This window comes from Manis pentadactyla, chromosome 3 (assembly GCF_030020395.1).
Source record: "Manis pentadactyla isolate mManPen7 chromosome 3, mManPen7.hap1, whole genome shotgun sequence".
Taxonomy (NCBI): domain Eukaryota; kingdom Metazoa; phylum Chordata; class Mammalia; order Pholidota; family Manidae; genus Manis; species Manis pentadactyla.
Genome location: NC_080021.1, coordinates 92605311 through 92630476, shown reverse-complemented (window position 1 = coordinate 92630476; position 25166 = coordinate 92605311). Strand labels below are relative to the sequence as shown.

The 25166-nt window shown below is 37.0% G+C and overlaps 1 pseudogene; it reads right to left on the bottom strand.

Annotated features, from left to right (window-relative positions):
• Positions 1 to 12333: 12333 nt before the first annotated feature.
• Positions 12334 to 25166, bottom strand: part of LOC118913906 (eukaryotic translation initiation factor 2A-like) — a 34074-nt pseudogene continuing 21241 nt past the window's right edge.

The window sequence follows — 25166 nt, the reverse complement described above, 5'->3', positions numbered from 1 at the left end:
AATAACTGGTCCTTCATGAAATGTCGGCACTGCAGTAGTCAAGTATGATGCAACAGCACCGACGATAAAGATAAGCCTGGCAAAGGACTTAGTGTATCATCAAGACATTAAAACAACGCCCTAGCTGAAGTGTCCTGGAGTAAGGTGAAATAAAATCAGGTTAACTAATGTCAAACCCGTTCTACCATCGGGGAAGTAATTTTTCCAATGAACTACCATCAATGGTGATTCAACCTGATGCAGATTCAGTAAGATTTTGGGTCACTGCGTGAGCTCCAGGTATCAAAACTTACTGTGAAAGTACCATCTAATTTAAGATGACGTGTGTTTAATATGAAAGCAAACAAACAAAAGGAAAGGAAAAGGATGCGTGGCTATCTTACGCCCTCTCTTCTGTACCTGCTCTGTAGAGAATATTTTGGTTCTGGGCTTCAGACAATTCATCAGCAGATTCTCAGCAAGGTCAAGAATGAAAGGCAGGAAGGTGCCTGGTGTTGGAGAAAGAAGCCTTGAGCTCAAGGCGTGGGCTCTTACGTTTGCTTTGCACGCTGAGCTGGTGGGTATGTGAACTGAATATGGATTGAGTCCCAACATTTCTCAACTTAAAGGTCATTACTAAAGCAAATGATTTTTCCTCCTACCTCTCTTTTTCTCTCTCAAATACATGCACACACACACCGACACACACACACTGACACACACACACACACACACACACCCCGACACACTCTCTCTCTCTCCCTCTTCCTCTATAAGGTAACAAATGTAGAGAAATAAAAAGGCTTTCCAGAATTTGTATCATATGCTAATTGCTTTAAGGAAATGGCATAGGCCATCTAATTTCCTCTGTCACTGAGCAGTTTTGGAAGAGACGGCAAAGACTGACAAGGATTAAAACAAGGCTATGCAAATGCTTGGGTCTGGATTCCAAGCACACTGTGAGGTTGTTTGCACCGTAGGATACAAACCAGTGCATGGGGTTGGATGTAATGTATGGCTCATGAAGAATTAGAATTCGCTGTATTACTCTGCATGATTTCAGAAGTATGGCATTCCACTTGAATAAAATCTGTTTCATCCTAAAACATATCATTAACAAATTATTATTATATATCCATATATTTAGAATACATGCTTCTTGGTCAAAAGAGTAACAGCTCAACTAAATAGGAATCTTCTATTCTGGCAATAACTTTGCATATGTCACATAAGCCAGTGCATGAAGATACAGCAATTGTAAAGACGTGCAGATGGCTATGTGGCAAAATTATGCTCGTCTCAGCTATTTGTTCATGGAAAATACACACAAGGAAATTTGGGAACGAATAATAGCTATTTCTTTTATTCTGACACTGGATTCTACTATTTAATTGTTAGGTGTACTACCATTCTCTTCAACTAGAGACAATGGCAACTTTCTATACCCCTTTTACAATTGCCTCATGAATCAAAGAGCACTGGAAGGCTGCAAAAGTAATAATAATAAAAATGCACCATAAATTTCTCTCAGCAGTTATCATATTTCATGCCTTATTATTGAATGGAACTTTGGATTTTTCTTAGGTAGAACCAGGCTTTTTTGTTTAATAAAAGAAAAGTCTCTACTTCAAATGTACTGCAATGTGATCTACAGGACACATGGTTAATTGTGAAGGCTGAAACTCAAGATGCGTTTTACTGGTCCATCAACCTTCCTCCTTCCCCACCTCTCACATCCTATCATGCTTGAGCAAAGCTGTAACAAATGACATAAGCCCCTCACCTCCCTGTGGGTTCCCTGTCTGAACCATGGCTTAGGAGAAATGTATTCAGAGTCAATTCATGGCGCTTTAAGGACAGATCTCTAACCAGATTGTGAGTGGGATGGTATGGTATTGCTGTTTTCCTTCTTAGCATCCCTTTGGCAATCCTTGAGTATCACAACCAGTAGGGGGAGAAATAACCCATGCATGAAGGAAAATAAAACTTTTTGGCATTTAATTTTGAAACGCATCTTTCTTGTGAAAAATTGTATTGGGAATACTGTGTGCTTCAGTAGGTAACATTCTGAACGTCCTGCAGCGACTGGGACAGCGGGGCTCTAAAGCAGGATGCTGGCTCTTTTATTTTGAATACATTCCCCTTGTAAATTAATGCTTGCCAAAGTCCTAAAAGTCTGCAATACATGTTTAATAAATGCTTGTTGGTTGATTGAATTTTAAAACAGTTGCATGCTTATACATGACAAAATTGGAAGCTACATGAGATTAAACTATTTAAGTGGTCCCTTTTTTCTTAGGCACTCAAATCTAAGACCAGAATCTAAACACAGAATCATCAGTTTATATGGAATGTGAAGACATTCCAACCTTCAGCAAATACATTAAAAAAAAATCCCAAAGCTTTATGTCAATAAAGATTCCTACTCTGTGAGTCATAGTGTATACCAATATATTACAATTGACCATACCAATATACTACTTCACAGTGACAACAGAGGATTCACATAGCCTGCCCCTTGTACAGGTACATATACATGTGTGTATGTGTGTAGGAAAGAGAGAGAGAGACTCCTACCCTTTATAAACATAGTGAGTCATCCTTATGAAAATCCATTCTTCTACCAGCATGGTGGAATTGAGACTAAAATTTGCATCAGGATAACTTTTACTATATTTCATTGGGCAATTTTAAAGATAGGAAAGCATAGTTTAATCTTACAAAATGCCAGCTAAATGACTTCAAAAGATTTGATAATCCATGTAAAACTCATTGAGACATATTGTGCTAACAGCTTTAAATACATATATATATGTATATGCATATATATAATTGTATTTAATTCTTACAATTGCTCTATAATGTAAGCACAATTATCCTTATTTTATGCATAAGGAAATTAAGAGGTTATGAGTTCTAATACCTATTACATGCAAAAATGTCATCTGATTTTACGAAGGTACACCATTTTCTTGAAAATTTGAAATGTTTAGAATAAGCAGCTTGTCTATGAACCACACACACATATATACATATATATGCATGTGTATAAGTATCCATACCAGAAGAATAATATAGTCCAAAGGTACATGTTTATTGTTACCAATCTCTCATTCTATGTTACTAGTGATATGCCATGAAATTCAGTACAAAGAAGCCAGTACAAACTGTAAACACACCAGGGGCAAAGATTTTGTTTTTAACAGATACTGAATGCCAGGCAATTAATTCTGTGGACACTAAAAGGCATTTTGTAGAACTAGATTAAATAATGACCTTATGAAATGAATTCATATCCAGTTTTTCAGTAGAAGGACATTTGTATGAGTGCTAGGTTTCTCTCTGCATCTGATTCTACAAGTCTCCAGAGAAACTTTGTTGGTCTAATTAATGATATGGCCAGAGAATAACCAGTCCTTCAGGCTTCCATTTTTATAGAATTCACTGCATTATCGGGGGGCACTACTGACTTTTCCATTAGACAAAAGCTAGAAATGTTGGTCTTCTTAAACATCTTGCCGAAGAAGTACTTAATGCAAGATAAATGTTATGGAACTTTCATCATGATTTTCTATTAAAAGAATTGTTACGCTTGAAAGAGAATCTATAAGCCTCCAGAATTCTTACTATAGTAACACATTTCTCAACATAAATATGCATGCATGAGCTCATCAATAATTAAAATAATATGTCTATTCAGAAATGCTAAAAAGTGTGAGGAAGAGGAAAATATCCTACAGTTTCACCATCCAGAGGAAGTATTGATAAAATGAACGGCTATATTCAAACTCTGAAATGAGGATTTGCCACTACATTATATCATTACCTGGATATTTGTCCTTGCTAATACATATTACATAATCTTCTAAATCCTCACTTTTCTGACTTTACCATAACTTTAATGACCAGTTTTCTACTGTTAAACAACCAGGTTATTGCTTATTTTTCACTTATATTATAAAATGTGGTGATAAACCATTATACTTATTTCTTATAATTGTCTTTGAATATATTCCTAATGGTGTCTCTGAGTCAAAGTTTTGAATATTTATTGCTTCACTGTATATTGACAACTGCCATCCCGAAATGTTGCATTAATTTTCAGCTTTGCCATCAGTACAGATGGCCATTTTCTTGCATTTTTACTAACATGAGAGTTTACACTTTTTAAATCATATTGGTTTGGAGTGAAAATCATCTTTAGCTTTGTAATTTTTTGGATAAAACAATAGAATGTGTTTACTTGTTATTTCCTTCCCTTAGGTTATTATTTGTTTATCCTTTACCCATTTTTCCATTTTGGTGATATCACAATATGCCTGACATTTTTCTGGTTCACTTTTATGGGAGTTTAATAAAGGAAGACCATCAACACACTGTATTGCGTGCACTTTAGATTTGTTTTATATTAACCTACAAAACAACTATCAGAACTAATCAGTGAAAACAGTACTGTGGTAGGTTGCCTTGTCAAGAAACAAAAGTAATTGTATTTCTACATCATAGCAGCAAAGACTTGGAAAAAATGTAGGTATAAAGTGATTTTTTTTAATGCTATTTAGAATAGCTTCAAAATTATAAAGTACTTGAAGTAAACTTAACAAAAGTTATACAAGACCTCTACACTGGAAACTATAACACTTTGAAGAGATTAAAAAACTATATAAAATGAAAGGTATACCATGTTCAGGGATTGGGAGTTTTAATGATGTAAAGATGTCAAGTACGTTGATTCTAGTATATACCTGGGGATGGGGAAATGATCATAGCAAAGTTATATAGATTCACTGGACCCAGGAGATGGTTCTGACCCCCAAATCCCCGTGCAAAGAAGGGTCCATGATCATGCTTCAGGTCCTCAGGGATGAAGGGAACTTGGACTATGCAATGGTTCCCAGTATGTCTGCTATTCCCCAGTAATGACTGCCCATGTAAATGCCTGTATGTTCTTTTGAACTCAAGGAATCATTACTGTATATACTTGCTCTGGAATGGAAGTCTTTCCTTATGGAGATCCAGACTCTCCAGGTAATGTGTTCCATTTCTGAAGATTTCTGTGCTCACATCTGATGCCACAATATACTTTCAAAATAGGCAAATGACCTCAGGGTAGAGAGCACAAAATTCCTTACTGTTGAATATAATAATGGTGGGACACCCATTTGAAACACCTGGAATGTTTGTCAAAGTGGCAGATTTCTGGCTCACATGTTTGAGCTACTGATAGAATATGTGGTGGCAGTTCCTGGAAGTCTGCATTTTTAAAAGCCTCCCTAGTCATTCTGGTGAACACTATAATTTGAGAAAAAGTTACCTGAGTAGGACAGCAGATCCAAGAAATGGTGGACAGCTACAGTGTTAACCCAAAGAATTATTCAGGCAGGTATAGTTACCAGAAGGTCTATCCAATAACAGAAAACACAAAGAGGTGGTCTGGCAAAGTTTGTGTTTATAGGGGAGCAATTTATTCGTAGCAGGCTCTGTGTGGTACCAAGGTAAGTGGGGAAGAAAATTTAGCCTTTGAGGAAGGAAGTACTTAGCACTAAATTAAGTGTTATGGCTTCCTGGAGTTTAGAGCAGAGCTATAGTGTGGGGAGCAGGTTTGACATCAGGGCTGCGTAACAGGGTAAATAAGCAGGTGGTTACTGAAGGTGAAATGCTGGCCTAAGGACAGCTCTCACATCAGGTAGGGTTTGGGAGGTTCCAAGACCCAGGGCTGCTCTGAGGTTCAGAATTTACATTCAATCACTAAACTTTTGTTTTTACACCAGGACAACCCACCACCTCCAGTTCTCCATCTTCCACTAAGCCCTCATTTTTTTTTTCTGGTTCTTTCATCTTATTTTGGCACTTGCATCACTCACCTATAACAGCTACAGGTAAAGTCACTAGTGAGCACACACTGTTTCACACTTCATTTATCTATTAGGGGTACAGATCTATGTCTCTGGCATGTTCACACTTTGTATTGTTCTGTTTTGGTTTGGAGTGTCACAGTGGTTCACTAGTAGAGCAATCTCTCCCTAGCTGGAACAAAGAATATCATTTTCATCACTGCTTCAGGCTACAAGTGCCTTAATGCAGTTGAGAAGCACTGTTCAGTTCTTGTGTTTTAAGAAGTGATATGCAAAAGCAATAAGCAAAGAGCCATTTTCACAGCATGTTTCAGCCCACACTAGATTGCTTACTGATATAGCTTGTTCTGATCAAGCTGTTTGTATGAGAGATGTTTTAGTGTGCATTACTGACCACCTTTCATCTGTTTATGAGACATTGCTGAACGAACAAGGATTAGTAATTGTTTAAAAACTTTAGTGTGTTTCCCAATCATAATTTAAATGCATGGCAAACCTGGACCTTTCAAATTCTATTTTCAACAGTTGACATTTTTAATTTTGATCATTAGAAAAACACTATGTCCTGGAAAGATTATTTAAAAACCTTCTTTGAGTGAGTTACATGTGCATATTAGGGCTACATAAAATGTACCTTGGCACCTACACACCCTTGTTTCTTTCTTGCTATGTTTATGCCACATCTGTAAAGATTTGAAAAATACACTCCATCTCCTGGATGAGTTTACAATTTCTTGCAAGTCTAACAAAGTTTTAAAGAGTATAAAAGAAAAAATGGTACAAAGTTTTAATTAGAGTCAGTTCTATTACAATGGAATTAGTGAGGTTTTCCACACTGCAGCATATTCCAGTGGAAAGAGGAAGTAAACTACTCACTTAATGCTCCATCAGAAACTAAATTAGGACCTTGTACAAGTCATTTCCTATAACTTCTATTCCACAGGTCAAAAAGGTAAACATGTAAGGTATTGGGAAAGGGATTCAATCCTTTTCCCAAGGTTCCTGTCATCTCTAAAATGCTTACCTTCATGAATTAATTTAACATATTACCCCAAATTTGTTTTGGAGATAAATTTTTTGTGGAAATATAAATCCTAATTATAGTTTGATTTCTTCCCGTGTCTGGCCATATCAGTTTTTTACTGAATGGACTGCATGACAAATTGCTTTGGTTTACCTAGACTGGGGAGATAAACTCAGACTTGCATTCCACATAGCAGACATTTTGTGTCACCCCCAACTAGGGCCTCAGGGCAAAGGAAAGTAAGAGACCTCAGTGTTGATGGAAGAAATAGGTGTTTGCCCAGAATCTGTCTTGTCAATTATTGGCCAGAGACCCCAGTGTCTGGACCCTAGTATTCTCTTGTGGGCTGTGAAAGTCTGAAGTGTCATTTGGCTCTGAGTGCTGACCCAGTAAATTTGACCAAGAAGAAAAGGAGATTGTCCCACTTCTCCATTTAGGACAAAAAGCAGAGTTAGCACTTCATCCCAGCAATGCACCTTCATGATTTATCACAGGCCTTGGAATTAATTCTAAGGACATGCAGGAAGCTCTCAGGTGACAGACAAAATGTGGTGAGGTTGATGTGTTTGGGTTGATAACAAACCCAATTAGGTTTTCCTGTTTTGATATTTCATGTTCTGGGCACCTCCATCAAATCCACAAGGGTAGCACCCAAGTTAAACGTTGGATGTTTCCATAAAGGAGCCATTATTTAAAAAGTACAAAAATATAAGAATTCACACTGTCTCATTTTTGTTTTTTCATTTCTTTCCTTTTTCTGTTTTGAAAGCCTGCTCTTTAATGGGCTGAGGAGTTCAGTTCAGCAAGAGCAGAATTTCATTTGAAGTGAGCTGGGCTGAATCATCTTTTTGGAATCTTCCCAAGTGCAAGGAAGAAATGCTTGGCATTCCAGGTCTATTAAGGAGTGAAATGTGATCAGTTCCAAATGTTTTCTGCTTTACTGTCGCAAGGCCCCTCTAGGAGGTTGCAGTTGAATATAAAGTGGGCTTTTAGCCTGAAATAACATCTCAATATTTCTCTGCCCCATGTCATGCAAATATTTTTTTAAAACACCATAAATGGGTGGATATAATTCTTCAGTTATTTTACCTCTACTAGTATACTTTTTATGGTAAAATTATGTTATGCAGCATAATTTATACTGTCATATAGAATATTTTTCCCATTATTTGAAAACAGAATAGTAACTTTGAGATCTACGAAAAGATGGAAACCCTTTTTATCTATGTTGCATAATTAGTTACTTTTAAATGTATTACATTTCTTCCTGATTTGGATAAATGTGACTTTTCATTTTGTGTGTCTGGATATATATATACATGTAAGTATATATATTTTACATAAAACTTAGGCCTAAGCATAAATATTTATATGAGTAGATTTTACATATTTTATTTTTTATTTTACATATTTTAGATTTTAATATTTATATGTGTATATGAGGATAAATATTTATATGCTTATATTTATATCTAAGCATACATATGTATATGCATATAAATAGATGCATTGTGTGGGTATAAAGTAAGAACCATTTATTGTGTTACTATATGTTCATATAGGGATCTTATGCATTCATACATTTAACAAATGTTTATTGTGCACCTCTTTTGCTAAGCACTCTTCTAGATTTGGGGGATATTTCAATAAAAGTTGACCAAAATTCTGCCCCTATGAATTTTATGTTCTGCCTGCTGTAGCATGCTTGACTTATTGTTACTATTTGGGGTGTATTTGTGGCTTTATGCAGTATCAAAAATATTACAGGGGAAGGATAAATAATTGGCATTATTTGTTCTGAGCTCTACTGCTTTATTTGAATTAGTTATTAAGTGCAGGATATTTTTGTCTTTATCAGTCCCATTTTGTTACATTTTATAAGTACAGTCTTTATTAGGAAGCACCCTATGGTATCTATTATTCATGTTTTAGATTTTAATAAATATCACCCCACCTAAAAAAAGACACATAAAATTCAAAGAACTGTAAAATTATTTATCCTCTCAATTAATTGTTGGCAGATGAGGTAGCATAGAGAATTTTGTATCCTGTATTCTTCAAGAATATTCTGTATGCTCAAGATTCAAAGCCGAATTTCTACTTCAACATAATCTTCTGTTCAGGTCAATCATGTTGTATTATTTATTTGATTATGAAAATTATATAAGACAGCTTGTAAGAATGTATAAACTACAACCAGATAACATGTTCAAACTGATGATAAAACAAAAGTGGAGACACATAAAGGGCCTAAATATTCTACTAAAATGCATTCCTGATAATGGATATTCTTAGCTGGTGTCAATGCTTCTTTAAGTGTAGGTGAGATTAAGATGGTTTAGGTAGCTTAAAAAAGAGGTTGCCAGACCTCTTCACCTTTAAAGTCTGATTTGATTGGTCCCCTGAGGTGCAGACCTTGCAATGTTACATATTTAAGAATTTCAAAGTGGTTGTGTGCTACAGCCAAGGCAGGAGAACCACTGCTTTGTTGAATCACAGATTAGTCCCTTAGCTTCTGGGCAGACCAGGCCCCTTAATAAATCATGTCTGTAAGGTTAAAGACAAGCCAATTAATTGTTCAGGATAAGTATGATGCTGTGGTCCTAGAGCTATGTAAATCTTTCCTGGGGGATGCTTGTAGGAGGACATGTCGTGACATAATGACTCACATTCTCAACAGCAGCTCTGTAAAAGATGTAATGATGAGAGCCATTGCACTTCCTTATAACAAGCTTGGATTGGTGGCATGACATTTGTTTCATTGCTATTAAATTTTCTCGGCTACTGTGTTATTAAAAATAGAAAAAAAAGAGAAAAGTTAAAATAAGTGCAAGCCTGTGGGAATGTATTGCACTAGAATTTAGAGCAATATTACTTTCAGCATGTTTCTAGTGGGCATTGATTAGATACAGACTAATTCTCTGTACATTGGCTCTGCTATATTAAACAAAAGGACTCCTATCATTAAATTAACAAGGGAAACAACCTATAAATGTAATTAGGGAGCAAAGAAGGGTAAAATTAATCCCAATAAACTGTAAGAGAAGTGTTTATTTGAGTAGGACTTGGACATTTTGCAATAGTGAGGAGAGTTTTATAAGTATCATTAATCTTTGTAAAGGCTGATACCAGTGGAAATTGAAAACAGTGAAGCACTGAAGCCAGGTCAGTGTTGTTGTAGCCATAATCTCAGATTTAGGTTTTATGAATCTAAACAGTGACTTTTATATCTATTCCTGCATCTTTTGATGTGACGGAAAAAGGATTCCTGTCAAAGCCAATTAGAAAGCTGGAATTATTTGGAAGCATAAAATGCTTAATGTTTAGACCACAGAAAACAGACTAACAGCTTAATAGTATGACCTTCAAGAGGGCATAGTATACAATACAGAAATGAACAGTCTTCCTCATTGATGACTGGGGATCAATTGTCAGTGGCACTGTGCCTGAAGGCAAGTCATTGACCATCTCTGTTGCCACTGCTCTGATTGCTGTTGCTGCAAGTAACAAATGCTGCTGACCCTGCCAGCCAGCCTTAACCCAGGGCATTAGGCACAGTCCTCCCCAGTTGCCCATGTTTCAGGAGAATGGGGTTAGAAATTCAGAATTATAAGGTTGTCAAATTTTGATGACCGATTTTTTTAGGGAGGTGAAATGTTTGCTGCAAAAGATACTGACAAATAATTCAACAAATATTTTCATATTTATAACAGCAGTGGTTTCTTAAATTCTATGCTAAAAATTATTTTTACTTTATGTGCAGCGAAAGTCTTGAGTAAAAACCTATTGGTCCACCCTGAAAATTTTGGAGAACCACAGCTGGCCACTGGAAGTCCATGTACTTGGAAGCTTTAGTGTCTTGAGAGAAATGGTGAGTTAAATTCTTAATACCGCTAAGGACTCAATATCAGGGCTAAACTTTTCAGGAAAAAAGCAAACGTGCTCTGTTCTCCAGGTGAAGATTGAAGTAGTGAGGGACAGTTTCTGGGAATTGAAAAGTGAAACAAACAACTTTCTTTTGGGCTACCACTTTGTTATTTTATTTTATTTTATTTTTCACTTTTATTTCAAGTCAAATAGAATGCTTTTATGTGTGGCAGTGTCTAGGGACAATCAAATATATTCAAACACAGGTCTGCAAGAGAAGTTCAGAACAATGGGAAGATCCAGACTACTTATTGGCAACTTGATAAGAAACTACATATATATATATAAGTACACAACAAAACCAGGAGGGGGTGATGGGCACAGCATTAGCAAATATGCAAGCAATGAATGAAGTAATGGTGACTTAGGTTCTCGATCCAGTCAACTCAGGCTTTCGATCCACTGGCAAAAACAGCAGGAACCAACTTAAAACCACTAAAAACGATGTGTTCCCTTCTTTTTTCAAGAAGTTTATAGCACATTTAATGGTGAAGACTGGCTGCTTTCTATGGAAGAGTACAGGCCAGGGATGCTGCTGTGCAACCTACAGTGCAGTGATAGTCCCTGCAGCAGACAGCTGTCTGGCCCCAAATGTCCACAGAGACAAAGCTGAGAAACCTGTTTTCCAGGCTTTCTCTTTAGTGCCACACATCTACCTTTCCATCAATGCTGTGCAGTCTTATTTACTGTAGTTTTAGAGTAAATCCTGGACTCAGCGGGGGTAAATCCTCTAACTTTGCTCTGCTTTTAAAAAACCTCATTGGGTATTCTAGGTCCTTTGTATTTCTATATTAATTTTAGATACAACTTCTCAGTTACACAGACGCAGTGCTGAATTTTGTTTAGCTGGACATGTTAAGTATGTTGGGGAATCACCATCTTGAGTACTGAGTGTTCACATCCAAGAATGCAGTGTATCTTGGCCTTTGTTCATGTCCTTAGCAACCATCCTTACAGTTGTCAGTGTAGAACTCTTGGACAGCACTTGTTAGGTTTATTCTTACATATTCTATGGTTTCTTGCCCTATTGAGGAAGTTCTTGGATAATGTTAAGAGTGGGCACATGATATTCCATTGATGCCAGTGGGTTTAACAGAGGATGTGATCACATTGATTCCTGGTAGCTAACTGGCTTTCTGCGAATCTTTAAATCCCAGTTCCAAGCCTGCCGGTTCCTGGAGAAAGGCTCTCCTGTTGCATTTCCTCCCACTGATGTTTTCCTAGCTGGTTTCCGGAGCGGCTTGCACTCCCAGGTGTTTGATGGCTCACAGCTTCTTCTTTTAGGTTCTTGATCTGCTTGTGTGTCTCAGGGTCTCTGCGGGGTGACAGAGAGGCAGGCTTTCATAGGGTATTCCGAGGGGCAGGGAAGGGGGCAAATCTGGGCTCTTATCACCTCTCACATCTTGCTCATCAGCTCTTAGCCTCACACTTCCTTTAATTCTTAGGGATGGATTTTGATGGCAGCTTTTCATTCCTGGTTGCTGTTCCATGCTCCTTCTCATGCAATTTAGGATTGGTGATTGATTTGTTTCTTAGAACGAATGCATTTTATATCCTCCACTGGGTGCTCGCTTGCTAAGTTACTGTTTTTGCTGGAAAATTTCTGTTCAAAATGGCTGCCAAGAAACCTGCCAGTTCCTGCATTTGATGGCACATCGTACTTGTGCAAAAGGCAGCCAAATCTTGTACCTAATGTTAACAACTAACCCGGGAGGACATGTGGCTGTTAAAAAAGCACTTATAATGGAGAGGGCACAGGCTGAGAAATAAGTCTGTAGTTTGTAACATCTCACACTTCTTTTGTCTCTGCAGATTCCCAAACTCAGCTGCTATCAGTATGTGTCCATGAAGGCTGTGGCAGGCTGCATTATGATGACCAGTTCCAAAGTAAAGCACAGAATCACATTTGGTAAGCATGAGACTGTGAATGGCACAAAACTCAGTTGAACTAGAAACCCATCTAGATCCTAAAGGAGCCATTTCTTGGTAACTGCATGAGAGCACATTCTCCATCTGTCGCCTTGTAACATAGCCTTTTCCTGTAGTAGGAAGCTCCTATATTGTCAACATCTGAAAGGCTACTGCCCCACAGCAGTAGCTTTTCTGTTCCCTGGCATTATCATCTTAGCCTTAAAGAAACTTCTGTTGGCTAAGCTGCATAAGACAGCAAATCTGCGGTGCTGATGAAATCTAAAAGATGAAAATATGCCCTTACACTTGGGAACTGGACAGCCGCTGTGTGGTTAGGGCCCGGACAATACCACAAAATAATTCACTCTTTGCAACTTCAATTTATTTGCAATTGGATTACCGTTGTTGTTTTCAAAGAAGTGAACTTCATAGTTAACATTTCTGGCACAAATAGTGTCATCTTCTAACCGATGGATGCCAGTCCATCAGAACGAAGATTTCTGAACGAAGATTTCAAGCACACCCTGATTTTCACATCACAAAGCTGAAGCTTGGCTATCCCAGTGGTGCTATCCAATGACTTTAAAATACACAGGACATATGTAATATTTCTTGAGTCAAAGAAAATAAGACTAGGGAAGAATATTTACTGTATATTTTTGTCTTTTGAATGGCTCCTAATGAGATAGTTTGATAAAAAATATTTTTTTGTTTATTTAAAGCATTTTGAAAGTTCTTATTATTTCTATGTTGAAATGACTGTAGACACACATACTGCTATGGGAAATAACACAAACAGAACCTGTGTGCCCTTCATGCAGTATCTTGCAATGATAACCTATTGTAAAACTGTAGCAAAATATCTCAGTCAGGATACCGAATATCTCCATCACACCACTTCCCCCCAACCCAAAGCCTTCCTGTTCTCCATTTCTACACTTTTGTCATTTTAAGGTTTTATAAATGGAATCATACATTTGTAACTTTGGGGATTAGTTTTCTTTCCCATTCAGCATAATGAGTGAAGATTCAGGTTGCTGCCCATATCTACAGTTTGTTCTAAGTATTGCCAGCTAGTGGTCTAGCGTTGGGTGTGCCACCGTTGCACCCTTCAGCTGCTGAAGGATATCTGGCTTGTTTCCAGTATTTGGCTATTAATAAAGCTTCTACAATATTTGTGTATATGTTTTTGGGTGAACTTGATTTCCATTTCTCTGCTCTAAGGGTCTAGGAGCACAAGTGCCAGTTTGTGTGGAGGTTGCATATTAACCTTTTTAAAGAAACTACCGAACTGTTTCCAGAGGAGCTGTACCATGTTAGTTGTGACCGATCATAGCACTGTGGGAATAAGAGAGGAGGCGCCTTTCCGGCAGCTTGATGAGGGAGAGTTTCCTTCATGAGGACGGGAGACCTGTAGGGAGAAGCAGGCATGGTGAGGTTAAAATTTTGGGTTTCATTTTGAACAAAATGAGTCTAAGATGCCTGAGGTGAATATAGGGGGAGATGGCCAGAAGCCTTTGGATGAACATCGACCGCTCAGCAGAGAGATGGCAGGAGATGGAGATGTGTGGCCTGGAAGTCATATCCGAAGCCATAAGAGGGCAAGGGAGTTGAGAGATAAGAACAGAGGGCTAGAGAAGAACCCTGAAAAATGGACGGTTATGGGAGGGAGCAAGTGGGAGAGAGACTGAGCTGAATTTCAGACAAATTATGGAAATATGTAAGTACTCGTGTCCTTGAAGTCAAAGCAGACCATGGCTTTAGGAAACGCTCTGGACAGACACCATTTTGGTGCGCTCAGTTTCAATGGGCTGGTGGACAGAGGCTGTGTTTAAAAACGAATGTGACCAAGACAGTGTAGACAATGCTCTGGTCTTTGACCCTGTGGGAAGTCCCCTGGGGGGAGGCAAATGGCGGCTCCAGTGAGTGGGGCTTCCTCCCTCAGGTTGTACATGGCCCTTGGTCAGAGTGGCTGGACAGGTGAACCAAAGGGTTCTCAGCATGGGTAGGAATCACCAACACTGCTTGCTTGTATATGAACTCCTGGCCTCTAAGTCTTCATGATTTAATTCTTTGAAATTCTGCCAGAGGCAGTCACAGTACTTTAAAAATAGGGTAAAATTTATTTCAGATAGAATGGTAACTTTAGCTATTAATAATGTTGAATAAGTATACTAAATAGAGAAATGATAGTTTACTGATCAGAATCTATGGAACTAGTGCTGGGCAACTGTTGGAATGCATCACTTAAAATTGCTCACAGCTCACTTTATCAAGAATCTCTGAAAGCCATGAAAATGACATATATCAGCTTTTAATAAGCTTCAATAATTTAAAAATCCTCTTTATTTGCATAGAATGATATTTGCTATTTTGATTTTTGTTTCTTTACTCAAAGTATCAATGAAAATTCAATGAAATGTTTATGATCTGAATATAATTGTGTGCCCTTAATACTGAAACATTCTATGGATTTTTGCAGAATGTCTTATAAAATCAATGACAGGATAATTGTTTGATTAGCACATGGATAGTAATGACTAAGAAAATGGGGCTAGTATAAAGAAACCCATTAAAATATATTGGACAGTGAGATCTAGAAAACAAATGAGTTATAACAGCAGAAGAGTGGTATCCAATTAACCCTAGAAAATGAGAAGGATATTAAATTTTATTTTATTTTTTTATTTCCCTAGACTATAAACTAAAAAACTACTTGCCTTAAAACCCATGAAGAAGTTCCTCCCTTTCTTACTTGGTTGATAATAAGCCACAGTCTGTCCCAAATCTTGATACTTACAAGGCTTTTATAGCAAATGAGAAAATAATAAAGTTAATGCCCCTTAACAGGGATTTCATTTGCACCAGTTTCATCCTGAGTATGACAAATCCATTCCATACCCTCAACCTTTGCACAAAAATGATTTAAAATGGACGATTACATGGGTACAGTAATTGAGCTTTCCCCCTAGGCTATGAGAAAATCATGTCTTTAGTAATAAAGACTCTAAAACAACTAAATTTCAGTACAAAGAATGACCTCAGAGGCTGAGGGGTTAATTTGTCATTTAATCTCTCAATTTTCTCCTGCTCACACCTATCACTTAAGAGTCTTTCTAGCCCAGTTCCTAGATTTCTATTCATGACGGCTGTACCTCTGCTCCTTCACACTGCAAGACAGCTTGTCCTTCTGCCCCAAGGGCATATCACTCTACTTTTAACAGGTTCACGTTATGGGGTAAATCATTTCAGTTACTGTGCACCATATGCATCTGATGCTAAAATATGTAGTGGGAGGTTCTTTACTTTTAAAAGTGTGAGGTTTCTGATGCCACTCTTTGCCCTTTGATCTTCATAAAGCTGTGTGTTTTTTCTGACCTTGGGTAATGTAAGAGATACTGGACATTTGAGGATGTGTAAAGGCTGTTGAAAATCTATTCAAGAAATAAGAGAGCCTTCCCTACCTACAGCATTGGCAGCTCCATTCCTTTGGCTGCGTGGGGCAAGAAATCTGCATCGCCATTAGCAAAATTGAATTTCAAACATATCTTCAGACCAAAACATTTTTCCCACTGTTAGAATTTTCCCCTGGCAGATTACCCTCGTTCAGTTTAAATGCACAGTTTGTGGGGAGGGAAGGCACAACGAAGCCAGTGTAATTTAGTGAATGTAGCACCCTAAAATCTCCTTCCCTGAATAGGCAAATAGAATTCAGTTCAATATGCTGAAATTTCTTTTTTTAATTAAAGTGGTAAGGTACTTGATTTTAAGGAGACTAAGAGATGCAACCAAAACTTTTTTGAATATTTACCTAATTCTAAATTTTATTTTACTCTAATCCAGTTTCTATACCTTTTGGTATAGCAAACTGCAAAACAAATTTTCAAAATTGTGAGAAAATAATTAGCTTTACTAAAATTTCACATATAAAAATATCAGCTTGTTTAACTTGTTATGTAATTACCCCAAAGATGCTAAATGGCATCTAATTCTGAGCACTTTATGCTTTATTTTTCAATTCTATGAAATGGATAACAATTCTATCTTTTCTATTCAGTGAAATGAGATATTTACATAACTGAATTTTAGTATATTCTATGCACCTTGTCCTGTCCATATTTATGACCAAACACCATCCTAATAGGCAGTTTTGAAGACAAGCCATGGTATAGTACTCTTCTGAATAAAATTTCATAAATGTTATATGAATTTGAAAGTCATTTTACTAGTAGGAATGTGAGAAGTTCCTTCATTTCCAAAGTATATAATATGCTTATTAGCAGAGAAAAGAGTTATTATGAAGGTGCTTTCCTCTTCATTTAAAACTGTTTCTCAACATTGAGAAGATAGGTGGGAGGGCCAAATACCCAAATTAGTATGTTCATGTAGGGATAATTTTTTCAAGCCCGGTAAATACAATATTTTAGGAATGTGATTCCATGGATTATTGGTCTCAGGTCAAAAATAGTTGTCATGAGTTATTACGTTTTGTGTCTGATCAGTCCTCAGTAATGTATTCTTACTCTTGCCTCTATGTCTTCATGAGTTTTGAGGATGAATACACTGTTCACATGAGTTTTGAGACTCACAAAGGTATCATGAATGCCTGGCAGTGTTAAAAACACAATAAATTGTGTTATTTCCACCAAAAAATACCAGTATCTTTCACACTTTGGTAAATTAGGGAGGGAGCAGGGTGAAAGCATTTTGCACCACAAAATGGCTATGTAACCTCATGAAATTGTTTTTAATATTATTGCAACCTATTAGTTATAAATAACCTAGAAACATTTGGACTCTAAGCATGTGGCCTAGAAGGGCTCAAAGGACAGTGCTCTTTAAAGAAAACATCAGTAACCAACAGTTTCAGGAACACCTGCTCTAAGAGTCTGCATGTGTTTATAAGTAAATACCCTTGAGAACATGCATGTTGATGTGCCTATAAATCCCCATGCTGCTGGTCTCCAACGCTGGTTCAAATGAAAATAGTCTGTTGTAACCATCTCTGGTTCACAGTTGGAATGGAACGACTCATCAGTTTTTAGCACAGAACAGCTCAGCAGTAAACTGCTGCCCACAGGCCAATGGGTTTCTGAAAGCTGTTTGAGAAAATGACAGCAGGAAGCTAAGTGGAAATGGCCAGACACCAGAGGAAATAATCAGGTGACACAACTTCCTCTCCCAGCTATACCTGCCCACAAGCTGTGGGGGCTTATAAATGGTGCAAGGGGAGGCGATCAAATGGAGGGTGGAATTTTCCGTCACTGCGAAATCTGCCAAGGAATTCTGACTTTTATAATTTCTAAGTCTCATCTCCAGATCAAAGTCGATTAACTGCCTACCCAACCTCCAGAATCCTCCGTTGAGAAAAAACGTAGTATTATGGAGACCTTCAGCCAAATGATTCATGACTCTGCCTATTCAGCAAAAGAAAAGTGTTCAGTTTTATGAGATGGCAATATTCTTTTAAGCCCTGATTTCTTATCATTCTACATCTCTAAATTCTTTAAACTCAAAAGCATGTCCTTATCAATAAATTAAGATCAAAAGTTGCTTCTTAATATTCCAGCTGCTCTGTACAATTAGGTTAACATAGACATTCTTTATATTTTTCTTTCCTCACTGGAAAAAAAAAAGCAGCCCACAATTTGCCTACAATTGCAGATAAGTTCTTTTGGCCATATAAGGCTTCTTCTGGAACTTTCATTGTAAAAATGAGAAAGTCAAGGGTGGAGGATAAATTTCTGGTAAGTCACTAGTAACCATGAGTTAGATATTCTTGTAAATAACATTACAAAAAGAAGGAAAAAAGAAAATAAAAAATCAAACTAGAGTGACAGAGCTGGGGTCTGAGTTAAGTATGGAAAACATGTTTTTAATCACACACCATAGTTTCTGCTCTTCCAGTATGCTGGTAAGGGGAAAACTGGCCAGAAATTTTTAATAAATATTTGCTTATGTAAATCTCTTATATTACACACATAAAATATAAAATCTCATAATAATATGCTAACATTTCTAAGATAATGTTATGATGGTTGGCCAGATACCTTTTGCTGTTATTAAAATTCTAATAAAACAAACCTGGCATTCATCCTGTTATAATGTCCCTTTTTTAAAAATGTAAAATAAGGATTAATAGATTTAGAGTATCATCTACTGTGTTCAGTAAATTATTTTAAGATCTGTGTACCTCTTTCCCTGAAGCTTTCTATAAAAAGAAAGAAAAATGTAAAACCTGAGGAATCTCTTTGTTAGGAGACTACATATGCTTCTACTCCACGTTTTTACTGGAGAACAGTGAAAAACACAATCTCCTGGTGCCTCATTAAGTTAAGAGAGTTTCTGTGGGATGTCCTCTTTTTAAGTGCCTCACATTAGTGTTGTAAAAGGCTGGCTGGCTCCTCTGACTGATCAATGTGATCAATGGTATTAAGTGGAGTCAGACATCCTTCCCCAGCACCCGCCTTTTATAAGAACAGCCATCTGGTCTTCTCCATAGAACTGAGCTGAGTGGGGGGCACACCCCAGAACCAGCCCCTTTGAATGAGGATGGCATTTTTGTGGGCAGGCCAAGTGGCAGCCCCACTGCCCCACACTGACGGAGGAGGGAACACAAGAGGAGTAACCCCTACAAGTTAACCACAGCTGCCTTGGAAAGCCACCAGTTAACAAGCCACTGGAGTGAGCCTGTCTCTTGGGATCCTGACATGCCCTTCTCAAGGAAACTCCTAGTCAGTGGACAAGGAAGACTCCAAATTCTGCCAAATCCTAAAATAATGGGCCTATACACTACTCATTTAAAGCCTTCTATTATTAGTCATGGCTTCAGTGCCTAATATTATTACAATGAAGTACTGGTTGCTAGATAAAGAATATTCTAATGCTGGTAAAGTCAGCACCTCTTAGGTAGTTCCGCCGTATGTACAAATGCAGCTTTTTAGCCTCTGGTTGCCTAAAATCTCTTGCTTTTATCTCATAAAGCAGCATTCATTCGCCCTATATATGGCCACACACTAAACACTATCATCACCTTGAGCCTTAGATATTTACAGGGCAAAATATTGATACTGGGATACTTAACAAAATATGGTTTGTTCAGAGAAAATTACCTGAAATATAAAATGCCTCCCAACCTCTCCATTTATAAATAATTTATAATCATATTTCTAGCTAATTTCATCCAGGTTTAACTCACTATTACCACTGGACACTTTCAGACTAGGTGGATTTATTTTATTTCTATCAGCAGTTATTATTCACGTTTGCATTTATGGTGAAATTCATTCTAATAGGTTCATTAATTTATGTAGGATGTTCTGGAGTCTTTAGGCGAGAACTTAATTATTTCATTCCCTTTTAAAAAATGAAATTGATTTGCAGTTAATGTGATTAGTACAGTGTCTGAAAAATGTCAGAAATTACTGTAGTACTTTGAAAGATAGGGGGTTACTTCTTTTAAAGAATGGGTTAATAGGTGGTGAAAATGAAATACTCACCTACCTTTAAATTGTACTCAAAACCCACAAAGCCTAGAGCTTCAACGTTAAATAATGATTTTATTGTTTTGTCTAACTCATTTTTTCCTTTTCTCCAATAATTTTTTTTTATTTTATTTTTTACTTCACTGAATCACAGAAAATAACTCCAGATCTGTAAGCCTATGGTGGTAATTTTAAAACTGGTTGAAGAGAAAATGTAAATTGCTTATTTTCTTTTTCACTTGTGATTATTCTTTGGAAAACAGAGGCAATGAGAGAGTATTAGGGTCATCTGGTCCAATTTACTTTATCGAGATGAGAAAACCTGTGCCCAGAGAGATGAGGACAAGCACCCCAAATGAAACAGAAACTTAGCAGAGTGCTGTGGACAATCAGGCCTCCATGCAGGACAGGGCCTTTGTCCCAGCCAGAGACCTCAACTTTCCCAACTTTAGTATTGATTTATTCTTATGGTTCTTTAATTTGGGAGGAAACAGATCTGCAGGGCTTTTCTCTCTATGTAAATGCACATTTTAAAAGACAAATTTCTTTGTTAATAAAAGGTCTTCATTTGTCTTTTGCTTTTAAAACTCCGAGTTAGAAAGTTGAATAAATCAGCAGAATTGGTGTTTGGCATTCATGGCTCCCTGGTGTGGTTCCTTATCCTTTCCCAGAAATGCCCTATTCTCACACTCTCTTAAGTCTAAGGAAGATCACTCAAAAGAACTGGAGGTGTGGCTCCCTCAAGAGCACTGCAATTCTGAAGATGCCGTCTTCTGTGAGGAGAGCCTCCAGAGTGACACAAGGTCAGTTGGGCACGTTTGTAATTCCAGATGAGGAATCCTGCCTGCTGCAACACCATTACACCATGTGTATTTATTCATATGCTTATTTATGCTCCCAAGAGGTTTTTGGCCATGCTGTTGGGGGGCTGACTTTGTTCTCTTCAGTTCTTGTCCCTGACGCAACAAAGAATTGAAGGGCAGGGACACAGTAGTGAAGCAGAATGAGTTTTATTTTATTACACTTCCAGGAGGAACTAGAGCCCAGATAGACAAAGGCAGGTAGGTAATAAGTTGAGCAGTAAGAAATCTTTTAAAAATACACACTCCAAGAAAGGGGAGTGCGGGCAATCTCAGAGAGGACGAGGTACACCCAAAAGCTGGGATTCTGTCTTTTAAGGAGTTTCAGGAATGCAATAAAGGTAAAGGGTCAGGAGGCGTAGGCTTGTTAAGTGATCTCATGATGTCTATCTACGGTGAGAGACAATATGTCATTGTCTATAGCTCGTCCTCGAGGTAATTCTGTAGGACAAACTTTCTGTTCTTCTCCAAGATAGTGGCCACCCCAAATACTGGGAACACATCAGTTAAGACTGCTTGCCCTGCCTTAGGATAAGTCACTGGCTAATTATCAAAGAATATGTTAGGAATCTAATCCCCCAACTCTCTGATCTTAGCCTCAAGACAAGTCCTTCTTGTTCCCACTATGCTATTCACATCTCAGCATTTTTAGGAAAATTAATCACAATGCTTGTCTCATGTCTTCCCTATCTTACCTGCACATCATTAATTCTGAGACTAAGGCAAGTCTCAAGGTCAGCCCAGATTCAGAGCATGTGGACTGAACTCACATTGCACAGGGCGTTGACTCTGTGAATTTTATCTGGCTAACTCTCTGAATCCCATTTAGTGGGCTTTTCTGGCCTTATTCTCCTTCTACCCACTCATATCTATTTTTCTGCCTAACAATACCACACCCCACAGGAGGCCAGTGTTTCTGCTCAAGTTTAGACAGGGCTTCTGAAACAGTAAGAGACAGTCAGCACATCATTAATTCTGAGGCTTCTAGATATTCTTAGTCATTAAGTACCTCTAAGGGCTATAGGACTATCCCTATGTCATAAATACAGAAAAAAGATGAATATGTTACGAAAATCACATGAAAAAAATATAAAGAAAAATAACTAGAAAGAAAGAAAAGTGGCTAAGTATCCAAATAGCCATATTTTTAATAAAATGAAATATTTGCTTATATAAAAATCAATTCAAAGCCACATACTCAAAGCCTAATAAGCTCCTTTATACTAGTAACTACCAACATTTTATCTCTTAGTAAAATGTTAATGCAATGCAAATAGTATTTCTCTGTCTTAAATAAATGTGACTCTGCTTGACTATAAATTAAGAGAAATAGATTCCATTATAAGTGCTAAAAAATGCTCCCTCTTTTTTTAACCAACTTCTAAATTACATAAATATTAAAATCCAGGAAGATAAGAGAACACATTATTGAGTATTCTTACCATAAACATCTCAAATTAATTATTAACTTTCTACAATCAACAAATTAATTTTTTTGACATACTAAAACATAACCACATAAATTACTATTAATTACATCAATTTCATCTGTCATGCTGTATTTTCCATTGAGCTTTAATTAGAGCTATTTATATGTGTACTATTATAAACATACTACATTTTAGTCTTTATCTAGAACTGTAGTCATGAAGGAGAAAAAAGCCATCAGAAGTCAGGAAATAGAAGAAAAGTGCTATAATTTAACAGTGTTAGGAACAGCGATAGGAAATAAGTTGTTTGGAAATTATTTTACCTTCTGCTTGGCCAGTGTTCTGTCACAGAGTCACTGACCCTAGGGGAAGATTGGAGTTGCCACTGATACATGGAATGGCCATTTTAAAGACAGACTTTTTAAAGACAATCTTAAAGACATAAATGTTTTATAAAGTAGTCCTGTGTGACTTATAGAAACAAACTCTACCTTGGTATGTGCTTTTTAAGAATTTGTATAAAGTGTGTTAATTCAAGTTAATAATGGATATTATATGAAATGTAGTAAATCTCTTCCCTTGCTTTCTGTCATTCTGTACTACAGTAAGTTGTGTACTTCACACCCCAATTGACAGTTACAGAACAAACTGTTCTAGAAATATGTACTCTTTTGTCTAGTAATTCTCCCCATATGTTTCTGGCAAATAAATAATTGAAGCTTAAGAGAAACACTATCTCTGCTCTCATTTCAAAAGAACAAAGCCCTGGTATCTTTTCCTACTTTTTAAAAGATTCTTGGCATGATAGATCAAGTCACTTACATTTGAAGTAAGCCAATATTAATATTTCCTTTTCATCTTATGGTACTTATAAAGTAGTTCAAACGATTTCCACACATCTGCAACTTCAATGTAGATATACCACATCTTCTATGTATGTAATTCGAACATTCTCCTGCTTTAAAAATTCTCCAAAGGACTGTCAACCAACTGTTTGGCCTAAATCATCCAGCTAATCAGTTGATGACATCAGCCCAAGTCAATGGAAAGAGAAGTGAAAATAAGATTTTGCTGTTTAATAGCAAGTAGAGCAGGAAGGGGGACACCCACCGCCATGTTCTCAGTCATTTCTTTAAAAAGCTCATCTGAGCAATCCCAAATGTAGGCAATCTTAAGCATAGATTCTTTTTTGTTAACAAAACCGTATGTCAGGGCATGTGGCATGTAACAGAGGTAAAAGCAGGTAAATTTTCGATTCCTGTCCATTATGACTTCTTGCCCCTTCCACGTATACCCAGTCTGCATCTGCCCCAGCAGTTATATTCTGAATTATCCTTCCTGACTGAAAAATAAACAAACCCAAACCCAAACATTAATTTATCTGAGTTTCAATTCTCCTGATATAAAAAGAAAAAAATATGCATTCAACATAGTAGGTATATTGAAAAGGATTTTCTCCACCTAAAAAAATGTCTGCTTGGAATGCACGGAAGAGCCTAGCAGGCCTGCAACATTTGCTCCGTGTCTTTATTAGAGTGGCTGGCATCCATTTTTCCCATTTCTTCCATAAGCATTGTTTGTCATGATGTAGTATTTCCCATTTGGCAGTAATAATCTTTTTGAGTTTGACAAGATTTAAGTAATTTCAAACTGTGTTCAAGGCTCACTTTCAATTCATGTTTTAAATTGCAGTATATGAGACATGTAAAACACTTGTTCCAATGAGGACATGATGCCTGCACTTAGTATTTACACAATATGAAATAAGTCACGTCAGAATTAATAAGGTCTAATTCTATTAATGTCAGAAAAGATTAACGAAGGTTCGCTCTTCTAAGCAGCTTTACCCGATACTCTTTGAATTATGCTCGACAGTGTTAAAATTAGACTAAGCCTACAAATAAAGAAGGCCAGCAAATAAATTGAAGTAATAAATTAAGACATTGTGTAAATAAAGGTATCTGTGGTGGAAGATGCAGCTTTGACTGAAAACCCTTAGTGGATGTCTTGTCAACATTTTTATTAGTATTTCTCCTGATGATTCAAGTTGCCTCTGAATTGAGTTTGTTTCCTTTGTGTGTTTTTTATTAAACGCAATTTTCATACAGGGGATGTAAAAAGTTAGTGGTAATTGACAGAGGCAATACAAAGCAAGTGATCATGAATTCATAGGAGAACTAAAGAGGTTTGACTTGTCAAGTTGATTAACTTGATCAGAGATGGCTAAAATGCGTTTGAGTGTGTACAGTTAGAGAAAATGCATGGTTTAACCTGAATTATCTCCATTTGTTTCCATTTGTTTTCTTGTACAAATTAGTACTCATGGGGATGCATCCTTCAAAGAAGGGGGAAAAGTAAGATGTCTTTAACGCAACCTTTTGCTAAACTTTTCTATCTGGCCATGAAAAAGCATTGCTTACATACAAAAAAAAAAAGTCATTTTAAGATATGGTTAACATTCTAACAGGTACTAAATGGTATTATTCCTGTATTTCATCAATAGAACTATAGATCAAGTTGGAGGAACTGGCAAAGAAAGAGAAGAGTAAAGTTGTCTGAAATAATGTAGAACAACTGAAACAATAAAGGAACTTACAACATCATGTTCTTACTGGCAAAGTACTTGCCAAAGGATATGATGGGTATAAACAAATTATTTTTTATTAACTCATTAAGGATATATATTTTTTAAGCTT